Source organism: Muntiacus reevesi, chromosome 15 (assembly GCF_963930625.1).
Source record: "Muntiacus reevesi chromosome 15, mMunRee1.1, whole genome shotgun sequence".
NCBI lineage: Eukaryota > Metazoa > Chordata > Mammalia > Artiodactyla > Cervidae > Muntiacus > Muntiacus reevesi.
In genome coordinates, this window is record NC_089263.1 from 1,162,797 (window position 1) to 1,177,026 (window position 14,230).

The 14,230-nt window shown below is 34.2% G+C and overlaps 1 non-coding gene across 1 annotated transcript; it reads left to right on the top strand.

The window, feature by feature from the left end:
* The first annotated feature begins 12,541 nt into the window (after positions 1–12,541).
* Positions 12,542–12,608, top strand: LOC136147713 (small nucleolar RNA SNORD109A). The gene has a single exon (XR_010659366.1). It is a non-coding gene; the product is annotated as a small nucleolar RNA SNORD109A (small nucleolar RNA).
* Positions 12,609–14,230: the final 1,622 nt, after the last annotated feature.

Sequence of the window (14,230 nt, forward strand, 5' to 3'; positions counted from 1 at the left end):
AATAGTCTCTCACTATTTCAGTTGTTTCCCCATCATTTGCCATGAAGTGATGCAACCAGACGCCATGATCTTAGTTTTTTGAATGTTGAGTTTTAAGCTAACTTTTTCACTCTCCTTGGATAAGATGTCCTATAGTAATGACGGTAAAAATATTTTTCTCTGCCGAACTTTTTCCTGTGGTGTTGAAACAGTATTCTAGGGTTGCATTTGAAACTTGTGCTGACTTTTGCAAATTAGGATTCGTAACTTTAAAAGTGAACTTAGTTAAGATTGTACATTGTGAAAAATCAGAGAAACTTTTATTAGCTACACAAATTTCTTTAGCTATACTAATATGTGTAGCTGTTTCCTTTTATTCTTCAAAGATATTTTATTGTGTGGATTTCTAATTTTCATTATGATAAATGAATATATTCTATATCAGCTGAGTTATTTTAAATATCTTTGGCCTGATACATGCTTTATCTTGGTGAATATGCCATAGACACTTTTAAAAAGTGCATTTATTCTGAAGTTGTTGGCTGTAGTGTTTTATAAATGTCCATTGGGTTTAAGTGGTTGGTAGTATTGTTCATATGGTCTGTGATTGATATTGTGCTTTATTCTGTAAATTACTGAAAAGATAAGAGTTTAAAGTCACCAAGTATGATTGGATTTGTCTGTTACTCCCCTTTATTTCTGTCAGTTTCATTTCAGGTAATTTTTAACTTTATTAGTATACAAACTTTTATAATTATTATGTCTTCTTTATAAATTGACCCTCATATTTTGAAATGTCTCTATCTTTGGTAATAAACAGACATTATTGAAAATTAATATAACTGCTCTAGCTTTCTTTTGCTTTCTGTTAGGATGGTGTTATCTTTTTATCTTTTCAACCTATAACTTTGTGTAAAATAGTGTCATTAAATGGTGTATAGTTGTATAGTATGTTTTAACCATTCATGGAGTGTTTATTCAATGTTCATTTAATATAATTATTGAAGAAGTGGATTTAAGTCCACCTCTTTTATTGTTTCTTTAAGTGTGTACTCCTTATCAGTGTCTATCTTCTGCTTTCTATTCTTCTGTCTGTTCTTCTCTGCCTTCCTTTTAATTTTTTTTCAGAATTCCTTTTTCCTTTACCATTTTAGTTATACTTTTTTTTGTAATTTTTAGTGGTTTTCTAGGGAATACTACATATATTTGTTTTAGCCTTTTAAGATTATTAAATCATTTCCCATAAAAAGAAGAATCTTGGAAATATACATTCTTTGCCCCTTCTATGCTAGGGTTGCCATATATATTACAAGTGATATAGACAATGGAATAATTGTTTTAAATAGGTTTATTTATTTTTAAGAATTTAAGAGGGAAACTATTTCATAATTACCTATATATTAACCAATTTTACCTATATATTAACCAGTTTTAATCCTTTTCATTCTGTTTTTAAAATCCATGTCTACTTCAGTTATCATTATTTATCTTCCCAGAGAACTTTGTTTAGCGCCAGTACTAGTGATAATTTTTCTTAGTATCTGTCTCCTTTTTAGTCCTTTTTATTGAGGAATATAGTTACTTAATATAGAATTATGATTTTACTTCCATGCCTAGTACTTTATAGATAATATTCCATAGCTTTCTGGGTTTCATTGAAATAAAAGACATTTGGGAGTAGTTAGTATAGAAAATAGTTGAAGCAAAAGTTTAGGGCTAGCAAGGTAGGATGTAATTGGTACTTTTCAAAGGATACTTATGAAGAGTTCTTAACTAAACAGCTTGTTTTATGTGTGTCCTTTGACAGTTTTGAATAAACGAGCTTCTTTTGACAGAGGTTGGTTTTATTTATATTGTTTTCTTACCCAGAAAGTCATACAGAAAATAATTATTCCATATTTTTAATGGCTAAGTTTGTTTTCGTGATATTTACAATAAATTAAGTTAAGAGTAAATGAATGACTTTATTAGAGAGGAAAAGCAGAAGTAAATAGATGGGAGTATATTGACGTTAGAAATATTTCATTTAATTAATTCATAATATTACCATTGGTCAAGACATAGAAATATGGAATATTTTGTGAATTTTGTTGTCTTATAAACATTTGATATGAGTTCTCTTAACACAGAATTGATTCATCTCTTGAAATAACATTTCTTTATTGAAGATAAATGGAAATATACCTTACAACCTCTGAATTTAGGGAATATGAAATTAACCTTCCAAATGTATGTGTTTGATTTGAATGGCATATTTTTTCACTTTTACATAATTGTCTCATGTCAACTCCCATGACACTCATACAGGAGAGAGGAAACTGTTGTAGTTGTTGCATTGTTTCTAAAACATACTACCATCCTTGATCTTATGAGAAATTTAGAAATAATGTTCAATGGACATGGAAGATAAACAAGTTTCTGTTGAAACAGAAACGCTTAGTTTTGAGAAACACTGTAGTGTTGTAATGTCTTATGTTAGTGATTCTCAAGTTCTATCCCATTTTACTCTATCATAAATCTGTCACCTATCTGTAGATCTATCATCTATCACTTTATCTTCCATAATTTATGTGTGTCTATCATCTGTCTAGCTTATTAATATATAAGTTATCATTCAAATTCCATCACTCATCATCTTTCTTTTGTGTATCATATATCCATCTATCCTGCTATTAGATATAATAGGAAGAAGAGCATGGAAATGGAAAAACAAGGGCTTTACCTCCCATGTGAAAGGATAGTGATGACAGTGGTCTCTGAGGTGATGATGTATAAGAAGAAAACAAGAGAGCATGAGGATGGAGGGCCATTAAAACAGGGACTCATCTAGCAGGAACTCTTGACTTATGACTACACTCAAATTTGGAAAATCAGAGTAGAGCTACCTCCATTCTGTGCCAACTTTCTTGAGAAAATTTAGTCTAAATATGGTAACTGCCTTCTCAGTGAACTTATGCTCCAATGTCTTAAAAGTTAAGTTTTAATTATATGAAGTTACTACCTCAATCTACATTAAAGTAGACCATGGATCGGTAAGCCGTTTCTGTAAAGGGTGAAGTAGCAAGCAGTTTCAGTTTTGTAGGATGTATGGTACCTGTTGCAGCTGATCTGCTCTGCTCTTGTGGTGTAAAAGCAGCCACAGTATGTAACTGAATGAGTGTGGCTGTGTTTTGGTAAAACCTTGTTTACCACAGAGGCTTTGGGCTTCAGTACCACATCCTGAACTAGAAGTGAAGTGAAGTGAAGTTGCTTAGTCGTGTCCGACTCTTTGCGACCCCGTGGACTGTAGGCTCCTCCGTCCATGGGATTCTCCAGGCAAGAATACTGGAGTGGGTTGCCAGTTCCTTCTCCAGGGGATCTTCCCAACCCAGGGATTGAACCCACAACTAGAGCATTGGCTAAACCAGAACCTGGAAAATAATCAGATTAACCCCAGTACATGGTAAACATATCTGAAAATTATTTTTCCATTTTACTTTCATGAAAATTATTATTAATAACTCTGCTAAATTTCATTCACAAGAGAGTGCTCTAAGTGAATACTATGTGCCATTATAACCTAAGCAGTGTATGAACCCCTTTCCAGTTATAACCTATAAATTATATTTTAAATTTAGCATATTTTTCCCATGAGTTCCCAAGGATTGTGACCAAAATCTTACCTGCCTTCTTTTCCTCTTCAGTACATTTCAGGTCAAAATATTGTCACTCAATTCCTTGGTGGTATCCAGTCTCCATAGGCTTTGACTTCAAACTATTTTGACTTTATCTGAGCAATTTTTGTAATTGTTTCAACATCTCATAATAGGATTTGTATGTTCCAAAGTTATCATGTAGTCTAGTTGATAAAAATATGAAAGATTCAGCAGTATAAATAACTAATGAACACAATCTTTAATCCAATTAAACTGTGTTTTCCAAATTTTCTCCATGTTGTCTACACTGGAGGGTTTAGAGGAGAGAAGGAATATCTAAAACCTGCTAGCTTAAATTTGGGTTATTACTTTTTCTGCAGTCATTTGAAAATGTACGTTTATGTTTACTTGAAATTTATATTACCAGGTTAGTGTTAATATTCTATTAAAGGCTCATCCAAATCAATTAGAAAAATATAAGTATTCCAGTACAAAAATAGGAATACATATAAATAAACAAATCAGAGAAGGAAAGTTCTGTTTATGGCCAAGAACACATAAAAATATACTCAACCAGGCTGCCGCACAAGCCCTCTGCAATGCCCCACAGTCTGTGGAGTGTGTTTGTTTCTGGATAAATCTACTTCTTACCTAAAAAAAAAATAATACTCAGCCATATCAATCTTGTAATGAAATAACTAAATATATACTGAATAATTATCAATTGTTACAAATATATAATTAATATTTGTTTGTGTCTTTAAACGTAGTAACAAGCACACAAATAAATCAGCAATTACTTTTTTCACCTATTAGATTAATGGTACATTTATTAGCAAAGTATGGGGAATTTGGAACTCTCTGTGTGTTAGTCTGTCCAAAAGACAGTGAAAAATATGTATTGATGGAAATTAGCACATTTTGACAAACAATTTTATATTTAGAAATTTACCTATAGGATATAATAAGAAGTGTTCAAATGTGTATGTAAACTCAAGGGTACTCATTACAGCCTTAATTATATTTGTAAAATTATAAGTAATCTGTTTATCAAATCATAATGCTATGGAAATTAATAATGCACTTATCCAATTGTATTTAGAATGTTGAAATTAATTGACATGAAAATCTAGGTTTTTCAAAAGTTGGCCATTAGTTCCTGAGTATCAACTATGTTTGAAACATTAATGTTGTATTTCATTCACATTAAATGAAATATGTATGTGCTTGTTTGGATATGGTCAATAAACTAATCTTATTAGGAAGACTGTTCAAAAACTGTTGATGGTGAGTTTGGATCATTATTTTACTGTGGTGTATGTGTGTGTTTGATGTGTAGTCTCAAATTTATGTATTTCAATTATATATAGCATTTATTGAATTCTTAGTATTTGTACCACATGCTGAAATAAACACTTTTTCATGGCTTATCTCATTTAAAACTAATAATAACCATACAGTATAGGATATTCATTAATTTTTTTAAGATAAGCTAGAGGCTGGTAGGCTGCTGTCTATGGGGTCGCACAGAGTTGGACACGACTGAAGCGACTTAGCAGCAGCAGCAGCAGAGGCTTGTTAGAAACTAAATTTGATTGTGCAATTCATTCTGTTATTCACAACTTAAGGAAAAAAAAACACAATCAGTGTCACAGCCTTTGGAAGATGACAATAATACTTGTATTTTGCTGTATCTCCTCTTGTTTGGGGGGAAAGATACACATTTTTGAGGTCGTCTTTATTTTCTCTGTGTTGTTAGGTCAGAGCCATGAGAATTCTCAAGTTTAATTCTTTAAACTTAAAAGTAAGTGTTGAGATACTGCAGGAACAGGAGAAAAGACGAATAGGACATTGGTTTGTTGGAAATTCTGTGATATAAATTTACAAATTGTAGAATGACTTGTTGAAATAAGGGGTGCCAGTGCTTAGGAGATGAGGCAGTGTTCCTTGGGAAATTATTTCATAGAGACTGGGATGTCATGAGGGCACAAATCGAAGTCCAAAAAGAAATGACCAATAAGAAGAGTATCACTAAATGGAAGACATCAACTTTGTCGCAGAATTGATGACAGGTAACGCCAAGAGAAATACTATAAATAGCAGGGAAAGGACCAGTGAGGATCTTGGAGTTGAAGGTACAATCCCTAACTGCTATAGATTCAAGTGTCATAATGTTCTAATGAAATATTTTTCAAATTGTAGTTTATGACCATATGGTGTAGATTATAAACTATCTACTTCATATGAATATGTTTTCCATAATCAATTCATTTTTCTCCAGTTATGTGTATTCATTCCAACCCTTTTTTAAAGACAGTACCTTGTGTCTTACAAGTACCATTCGTTAGTAATTCAGAGCTAGTAGCTAAAATGTTGGCCAGAATGATAAGCAGAGTGCATTACGACATAAGTTTTGCCTGACTGCGCCATAGCAGTGGCTAAAGTACATTTAAAAAATTGGATAGTTTATAGCAAGAAATGTGTATTACGCTATTCCAAAGTTTGCCTTCTTATTTTCTGGTATCTTGAGGGGAAATGAACCTGTATAAAATATTCACAGTTGAGGCCCTGGAACAGAGAATACTGAAGGAAAAAGCAGACATAGTTAAGTAAGGCTGCATCTGCCGTGGAAGACTGCTGGACACAGAGCTGCTCAGCCTCTGGTTTTGACTGATGCAATTTGGGGATGTTTGAATATGGTAAATCTCTTTAAGGAAAATAAAACTAATGGTAAAGTGTTTATAATATTATTAAACTAATATGTGAATGAGTGAATGAATTAATAAGGTCAAAAGTAAAATACTGCAAAAAGTTGTGATAACTAATAAAAAAATTAAAAAAAAATATAAGAATGACAGGATATAAAAACTCAACATTTGGCAATAATCACAATAATTGTTTCAGCCAGGAAAATCAAAAGATGCTAAAACTTACTGCAGAAAATTTGAGGGGAAATGATACATTTTTAAATATTTTTTGAAATATTTATTTTATTGAAGTATAGTTGATTTACAATTATAAGACTTTGAAGTTTGATCAAAATGATAGTATAAAAAAATATGTAGGGGAGAATATCTTGAAGCACATGGTTTCAGGTGTACGTGCTCGGGAAATATGGAAGTGTGGAATAAGAGCATGAATACTTTGATACCAGTGGGTCTTATCTATATCTGCATTTGAACCATTTATAATAGAACGTGTTTTTACTCACAGTTCTTCACTTAGCACGATTTTTCAAAGTTCAGCCATGTTATAGCATGAATTGGAACTCCATTTCTTTTTATGGGTGAGTAATACCCCATTTATAGATCACATTTTGCTTGCTTATTCATTCATCAGTTTATGGCTTTCTGCTAACTTATTTCTGTTCTTTGGCTGTTTTGAATAATCTTCCTATAAATATGTATGTGGAGATTTTTGTGTATATGTATATTTTTAGTTCTTTTAGGGAAAAGAATATGAGAAGTTGTCTGACCAGGATTTTAAGATTGTACCTGCTTCATTTGAAGGTGTACAAGTCTGCACAGTGAACATTCGGTTGAATATTGGAAACTCTTACTGTAGAAATAAGTAAATTGAAAAACCAAAATAAACACAGTTGAAGCCCATTTCCTCATACTTGGTTCATTCAATTTGAATATATTTAGTTTTTTTTATTGTGCATTTTTGCTTTTGTGTTCTTTTAAATATTATGGAATCAATGTTGGTTTGCATACAAAGCATTTCATTGTCTTACAACATTAATTATGATGGAGAAAGGGCATCTTGAATAATTGAATCAAATATTATTCAAGGATAGTAGGATCATTCAAATAGGTAGGAATCTGCCACAGAAATAAATTGGTTTTACTCATAATGTTCATGAAGAACTAAAATGAAAAACCTTCTCTCATTGGTTTAATAGCTGGTGTAGCCTCCAGTACTCATTTTCATCTCCAGTTTTCACATGTAAATTAAGTGCTTTAGTAAGTTTCTAGGATTATGGATGCCTGTGTTATTTCTTGGGTATTTTCAGGATCTGTCCTTTCTCACAGGCGAACAGCAAAAGGTGTCTTTTTAAATGAATGTGTCTGGATCATGTATTTATACATTGTGAAAAATCTGAAGAAAATGAGAATCAAAATGTCTGTTGTTGAACAGTACTATATTTCTATGCTAAGCAAGTAAGGGAAGACTTTAACTTTCTCATTTTTAGTATTATTCACAGTTTGGGTAGCTTTGAATGCTACCAGTTCTGCATGTGTTCAACATTTGATATCTAGTATCTGATTTTTTACTAAATGGTATTCCTTTCAGTGTGTGCATACTAACACATATATAAACTCAAAACATGAGAGTGTGGAGAGGATACATGAACACTGACCCAGTGTTCTGCGCTAGCATTTTTTCAATATTGTACCTCTTACATAATTTTAATTTTATGTACTTTAAAATATACCATTTGTCATGTGTACTTCTATGGGTTTTGGCAAACGTATAGAATAGTATATCTAGCACCACAATCATGATGTGTGTGTGGGGGGGGGGTTCCATTACCTCTAAAATCCCCTTATGTTTTTCCTTTATAGTCAATCCCTCCTGCTTCTCAATCTCTTGTAATCACTGTTTCTATAGTTCTGCCTTTTGTTTTTATTGTTCAGTCACTTAAGTTGTATCCAGCTCTTTGTGACCCCATGGACTACAGCATGCCTGGCTCTTTGTTCTCCATTATCTCCCAGAGTTTTAAATTAGTATCCATTGTGTCAGTGGTGCTATCTAACCACTGTATCTTCCCTCTGCTTCAGTCTTTCCCAGCCTCAAGGTCTTTTCCAGTCAGTCATCTCTTTGTACCGAGTGGCCAAAATATTGGAGCTTCAGCTTTGTCAACACTGCTGTCAATGAATATTCAGGGTTGATTTCCTTTAGGATGGACTGGTTGGATCTCTTTGCAGTCCAAGGGACTCTCAAGAGTCTTCACCAACACCACAGTTCAAAAGCATCAATTCTTCAGGTTCTAGAATTCTTTATAGTATAACTCTAACATCCATACATGACTACTGGAAAAACCATAGCTTTGACTTATACAAACCTTTGTTGGCAAAATAATGTCTCTGCTTTTTAATATGCTGTCTATGTTTGTAATAGTTTCCATTCCAAGGAGCAACCGTCTTTTAATTTCATGGCCGCACTCACCATCTGTAGCGATTTTGCAGCCCAAGAAAATAAAATCTGTCATTGCTTCCAATTTTTCCCCATGACGTGATGATCCTGGATGCCATAATCTTAGTTTTATTAATATGGAGTTTCAAGGAAGCTTTTTCACCCTTCTCTTTCACACTCACTAAGAAGCTCTTCAGTTTCTCTTCACTTTCTGCCATTAAAGTGGTATCATCTGCATATCTGAGGTTGTTGATATTTCTCCTGGCAATCTTGATTCCAGCTTGTGCTTTATCCAACCCAGCATTTTGCATGATGTTAAATAAGCATAGAAGTTAAACAAGCACTGTGACAGTATACAGCCTTGAGGTACGCCTTTCCTGATTTGGAAAAAGTTAGTTGTTCCATGTCTAGTACAGGTTTCTCAGGAGACAAGTAAGGTGGTCTTGTACTTCCATCTCTTTAAGAATTTTCTACAGATTATTGTGATCCACATGGTCAAAGGCAATAGCGTTGTCAGTGAAATCAAAGTAGATATTTTTCTGTAATCACCTTGCTTTCTCCATGATCCAATGAAAGTTGGCAATTTGATCTCTTATTCCTCTGTCTCTTCAAATCCCAGCTTGTACATCTGGAAGTTTTTGGTTCATGTACTGCTGAAGCCTAGCTTGAAGGATTTTGAGTATTACCTTGCTGGCATTTGAAATGAGCATAATTGTATGGTAATTTGAGCATTCTTTGGCATTGCCCTTCTTTGAGGTTGGAATGAAAACTGACCTTTTCCAGTCCTATGGCCACTGCTGAGTTTTCCTAATTTTCTGACATATTGAGTGCAGCACTTTAGTAGCATCATCTTTTAGGATTTTAAGTAGCTGAGGTGGAATTCTGTCACCTCCACTAGCTTTGTTTGTAGTGATACGTCCTAAGGTCCACTTGACTTCACACTCCAGGTTGTCCAGTTACAGATGAGTGACCACACCATCATGGTTTTCTGAATCATTAAGACTTTTCTTGTACAGTTCTTCTGTGCATTCTTATCACCTTTTCTTAGGTCTTTACTGTTTCTGTCCTTTATCGTGTCCATTCTTACATGAAATGTTCCCTTGATCTCTCCGACAGGTATTTTCTTGAAAAGATCTATAGTCCTTTCCGTTCTGTTGTTTTCCTGTATTCTTTGCATTGTTTATTTAAGATAGTCTTCTTATCTCGCTTTGCTATTCTCTGGACTCTGCATTCAGTTGGGTATATCTTTCCCTTTCTCCCTTGCCTTTCGCTTCTCTTATTTCCTTAGCTATTTGTAAAACCTCCTCAGGTAATCACTTTGCCTTCTTGCATCTTTTTCTTTGGGACAGCTTTGGTCACTACCTCCTGTACAATGTTATGAACCTGCATGCATAGTTCTTCAGGAACCCTGTCTACCAGATCTAATCCTTGAATCTATTTGTCACCTCCACTATATAATCATAAGCTCTTTGATTTAGGTCATACCTGAATGGCCTAGTGGTTTTCCCTACTTTCTTCAGTTGAAGTCTGAATTTTGCAATAAGGAGCTCATGATCTGAGCCACAGTCAACTCCAGGTCTTGTTTTTACTGACTGTGTAGAGCTTTTTCATCTCTAACTGCAAAGAACATACTCTGATTTCAGTGTTGACTATCTGGTGATATCCATGTATTGAGTCATCTCTTGTGTTGCTGGAGAAAGGTGTGTGCTTTGAGGGCTACTCCATTTCTTCAAGGAATTCTTGCCCAGAGCAGTAGATTTAATGGTCATCTGAGTTAAATTTGCCTATTCCCATCCATTTTAATTCACTGATTCCTGAAGATATCAGTGTTTAATCTTGTCATCCTCTGCTTGACCATGTCCTATTTACTTTGATCCGTGGACCTAACTTTTCAGGTTCCTATGCAGTAATGCGTACAGCATCAGATTTTACTTTCACCACCAGATACATCCACAACTGAGCATCATTTCTGCTTTCACCCAATTGCTTCATTCTTTCTGGAGTTATTAGTAATTGCCCTCTGCTCCTCCCCGGTAGCATATTGGATACCTTCCAACCTAGGGGACTCATCTCCTGGTGTCATATCTTTTTGCCTTTTCACACTGTCCATGGGGTTTTTCAGGCAAGAATAATGGTGTGGCTTGCCATTTCTTTCTCCAGGGGACCAGGTTTTGTCCTTTACAGAATGCCATATAAATGGGATCAGACATTACATAATATCTAGGGTCTAGTTCCTTTTACCTTGCAATTTGAGTTCTCTAGTTTACTTGCAAGCCTTTATCCTTCAGAGACCTCTGTTTGGTTATTGATATACTCCTCCTAGCATTCCTAATTGCATTCCATGTTGAGAAAAAACAGGCCAATCTTACTCGATCTTAATTCCACTTACATCTTACCCCTCTCTAAAGTCTTTTTCCATTTGATTCTTTTTGTAAATAATTTCCATTTATCTTATGAAGTGTCTCATCTATTTTTCTATTCTTGGCCATTGGTCCATTCGTTTCAACATGTTTGTAATAAATTTTCAGAGTTCTTATCTCTTACTTCCAGAATATGGTTCTCACAGCAAGCATCCTTTTTATTTGACCCATCACAAAGCGTTTCACAAAATCTTTATTTGCTGTAATACAACTTTAGAATTTCTCAATTTAAAAGATAACTGCTATGTTACTGATTTACATAGAATGGTAGAGGAGATTATTGACTGTTTGCAAAGTGAAGAGTTCAGAGAGGAAATAAATGAAGAAATGACAAAGATGATAAAGGAACAAGGAATTTTGATTTGTTTGGTGAGGACTAGGTATGCGAGGATGCCGGTACAGTAAATAATTATTATAGAACCAATTGTTCTATTGATTTTTAAAATAATTTCATTCATTTTTCTGATCTGCTTTGTATCCTATGTGATGTTTTGCTGCAGGTCAAAGGCTCGACCACGTCATCATACCACAGGGAGGAAAGGTGAGCAGCTACTGTGGTGCTATTGAAATTTGGGTCTGTGTTCTTGCCAGTGATGTCACAGATTCAAGTTTTTTGAGCTCATTTTTTCAGGTGCCCACGGGGCATATTTTTATGATAAATTTTCCCCCATAGGTATATCTACTTTGTTAATGGAATCTTCATTGTTTTTCCCTGTATTAAAGAAAATAGCTTGGTTAACATTTAAGAATCATTGATAGGTTTCCTTTTTATACCATTTTATTATGTGTGAAAATAACCTTTTAGTGAAATTTAAATGTGCCAAAATATTTATCTTTTTATTACTAGCTTTCAGAATTTAGATATTTCTACTCATATTTCCAGTATACTCAAACCTTATTTGCTACTTCATTTACAAATGATACCCCACTATGGCTCAGATGAGAAAGGACATGCCTGCTATGCAGGAAATGCAGATTTGACCCCTGGGTCAGGAAGATCCCCTGAAGAAGGGAATGACTACCCTCTGCAGTATTCTTGCTTGGAGAATAGTGTGAACAGAGTAGGCTAGCAGGCTACAGTCCATGGGGTGTCAAAGAGTCAGACTCCACTAGGAGACTAACACTTTCACCTCACCACTCCTTGAAATTTTAGTTGACTTAGTTGTTTTGAATATTTTCAATAGATTTTAATTTTATACAGAGAAATCCATGGTTGTGTGCCTTTTGTGCTATGAGGGTTCTATTGTTCAAATACTAAACAAATTGTGTTCTGTATATGTATTGTTTTTTGTTAACAACACAGTAGGTAGGCCTGAAGAAAATAAGCCTGGCTATAGAAATGCTTATTTGTTGGGAGGGTGCTTGTCTGGATCAATGATGAGAAAAACTGTCTGAGGATGCTGAGGGACTCATTCCAGATGTCAATCTGAGGTCCAGATGAATGCCCCTCTAACCGGACAAGTAAGACTCTCAGAGCCTGGCTTTGACTACATAACACTGCTGTGAGCATGCGTTTTCTTTCTTTCAGAGCAAGTCATCCTATTCTACGTCTTCATGCCTCTTATGAGGCATGTAGATATGCTAAGTGACTTGCTTCATTTTGGTCATTTTGAGCACAGTTGTAGATAGAACTTTTTAAAGGAATTGTTCTTGAGAAATAAATAGGGGGGGTGGTAAATGTTGAAGTAAGAAGTGGTTGAACAACTGTAATGGGTACTGAAAGCATCATTTGTGGTTGAGCTGGAAGAAGGGAAGATTGCATGACTATAATAAATTTTGACAATGAAATTTGACAGTATTAGTGCTTTGTTATTTTTATTGTTGAATATTTTTGAGACTATGTCTTTTTTTCTTTTTGTTTTTTTCTGCTACACTTTTCTGATGTAGAAGGACTGAAATGAGGGCCTCTACTTCAGAGAATAGGGGTGAGTAACTGTATCAGGATCATTGAAAATTCATATGTCTTGTGCACTGTGCCACACCCTGAAGTCTCAGTGTTCATCTGTTCAGTGGCTTACTGGATAATGTCCTTTTCTTTAGTGATTGCCTCTGGCCTCATTTCTAAATTTTAAGTTTTATTTTATCTGCCTTTTGGGTGAACTGGCAAATACAGAGTCTTGGAAAATTGTTGTTTTATACATTTTCTTGTTGCAGTGAAATATCCTTTGGTGAAATTAAACTGTGCTTGGAAGTTTTAACATATTATGGTTTCAGAATGTTGACCCCATGATTGAGATCATCATTGTTAGATCATTTTGGTCAGATAAGATCATTACGGGTTATTATTGCTATTCTTCTAAATGTTGAAAGTGAGAGGCACTCAATTGTGTCTGATTCTTTGTGACCCCATGGACTATACAGTCCATGGAATTCTCCAGGCCAGAATACTAGAGTGAGTAGCCTCTCTCTCTCCAGGGGATCTTCCCAACCCAGGGATCAAACCCAGGTCTCCCACATTGCAGGCAGATTCTTTACCAGCTGAGCCACATTTGACTTTAATTAGAATTTTTCCTTTTTTGATCTGAAAAATTATACTTTCTGAACTCTAAGGCCATGAAGATTTTAAAGGATAAAAAGCTTCATTTTTCTGTAACACAAATAATTTCAATTTTCCATATTACATTAATCTCACAAAACATACTATGTTGGATTAATCAAGTGTAGTAAAATTTCATATATTAAATAATTAATCACTATTTCTTGTTAAAATTGAAACATACATCAGTTAGGAAAAATAGTCTGTATATTCTTGGTGTGATTAAAGAGGTTTTGTGTTACCTAGGGCCTGATGTTTAATGCTTTAGAAATGAGTAAACTCTATTTTTCTCTTGACAAAGATCTTGTCACAAATTCTTTAAAGTAATAGTTGCTTTGTTATTTTTATATTTATTCATGTATTGTAATTTATATATTCACTTCTCTAGAAATTAGCAAGGTCATTCATTTCCTCTGGTCAGTTTAGCCAAAACATTCTGAATTTTGTTGAATTTTTCAAGGAATTGATTTTTGGTTTCATTGATTTTTATTTTTTATTCAGTTGTTTGTTTCGATCTTTAA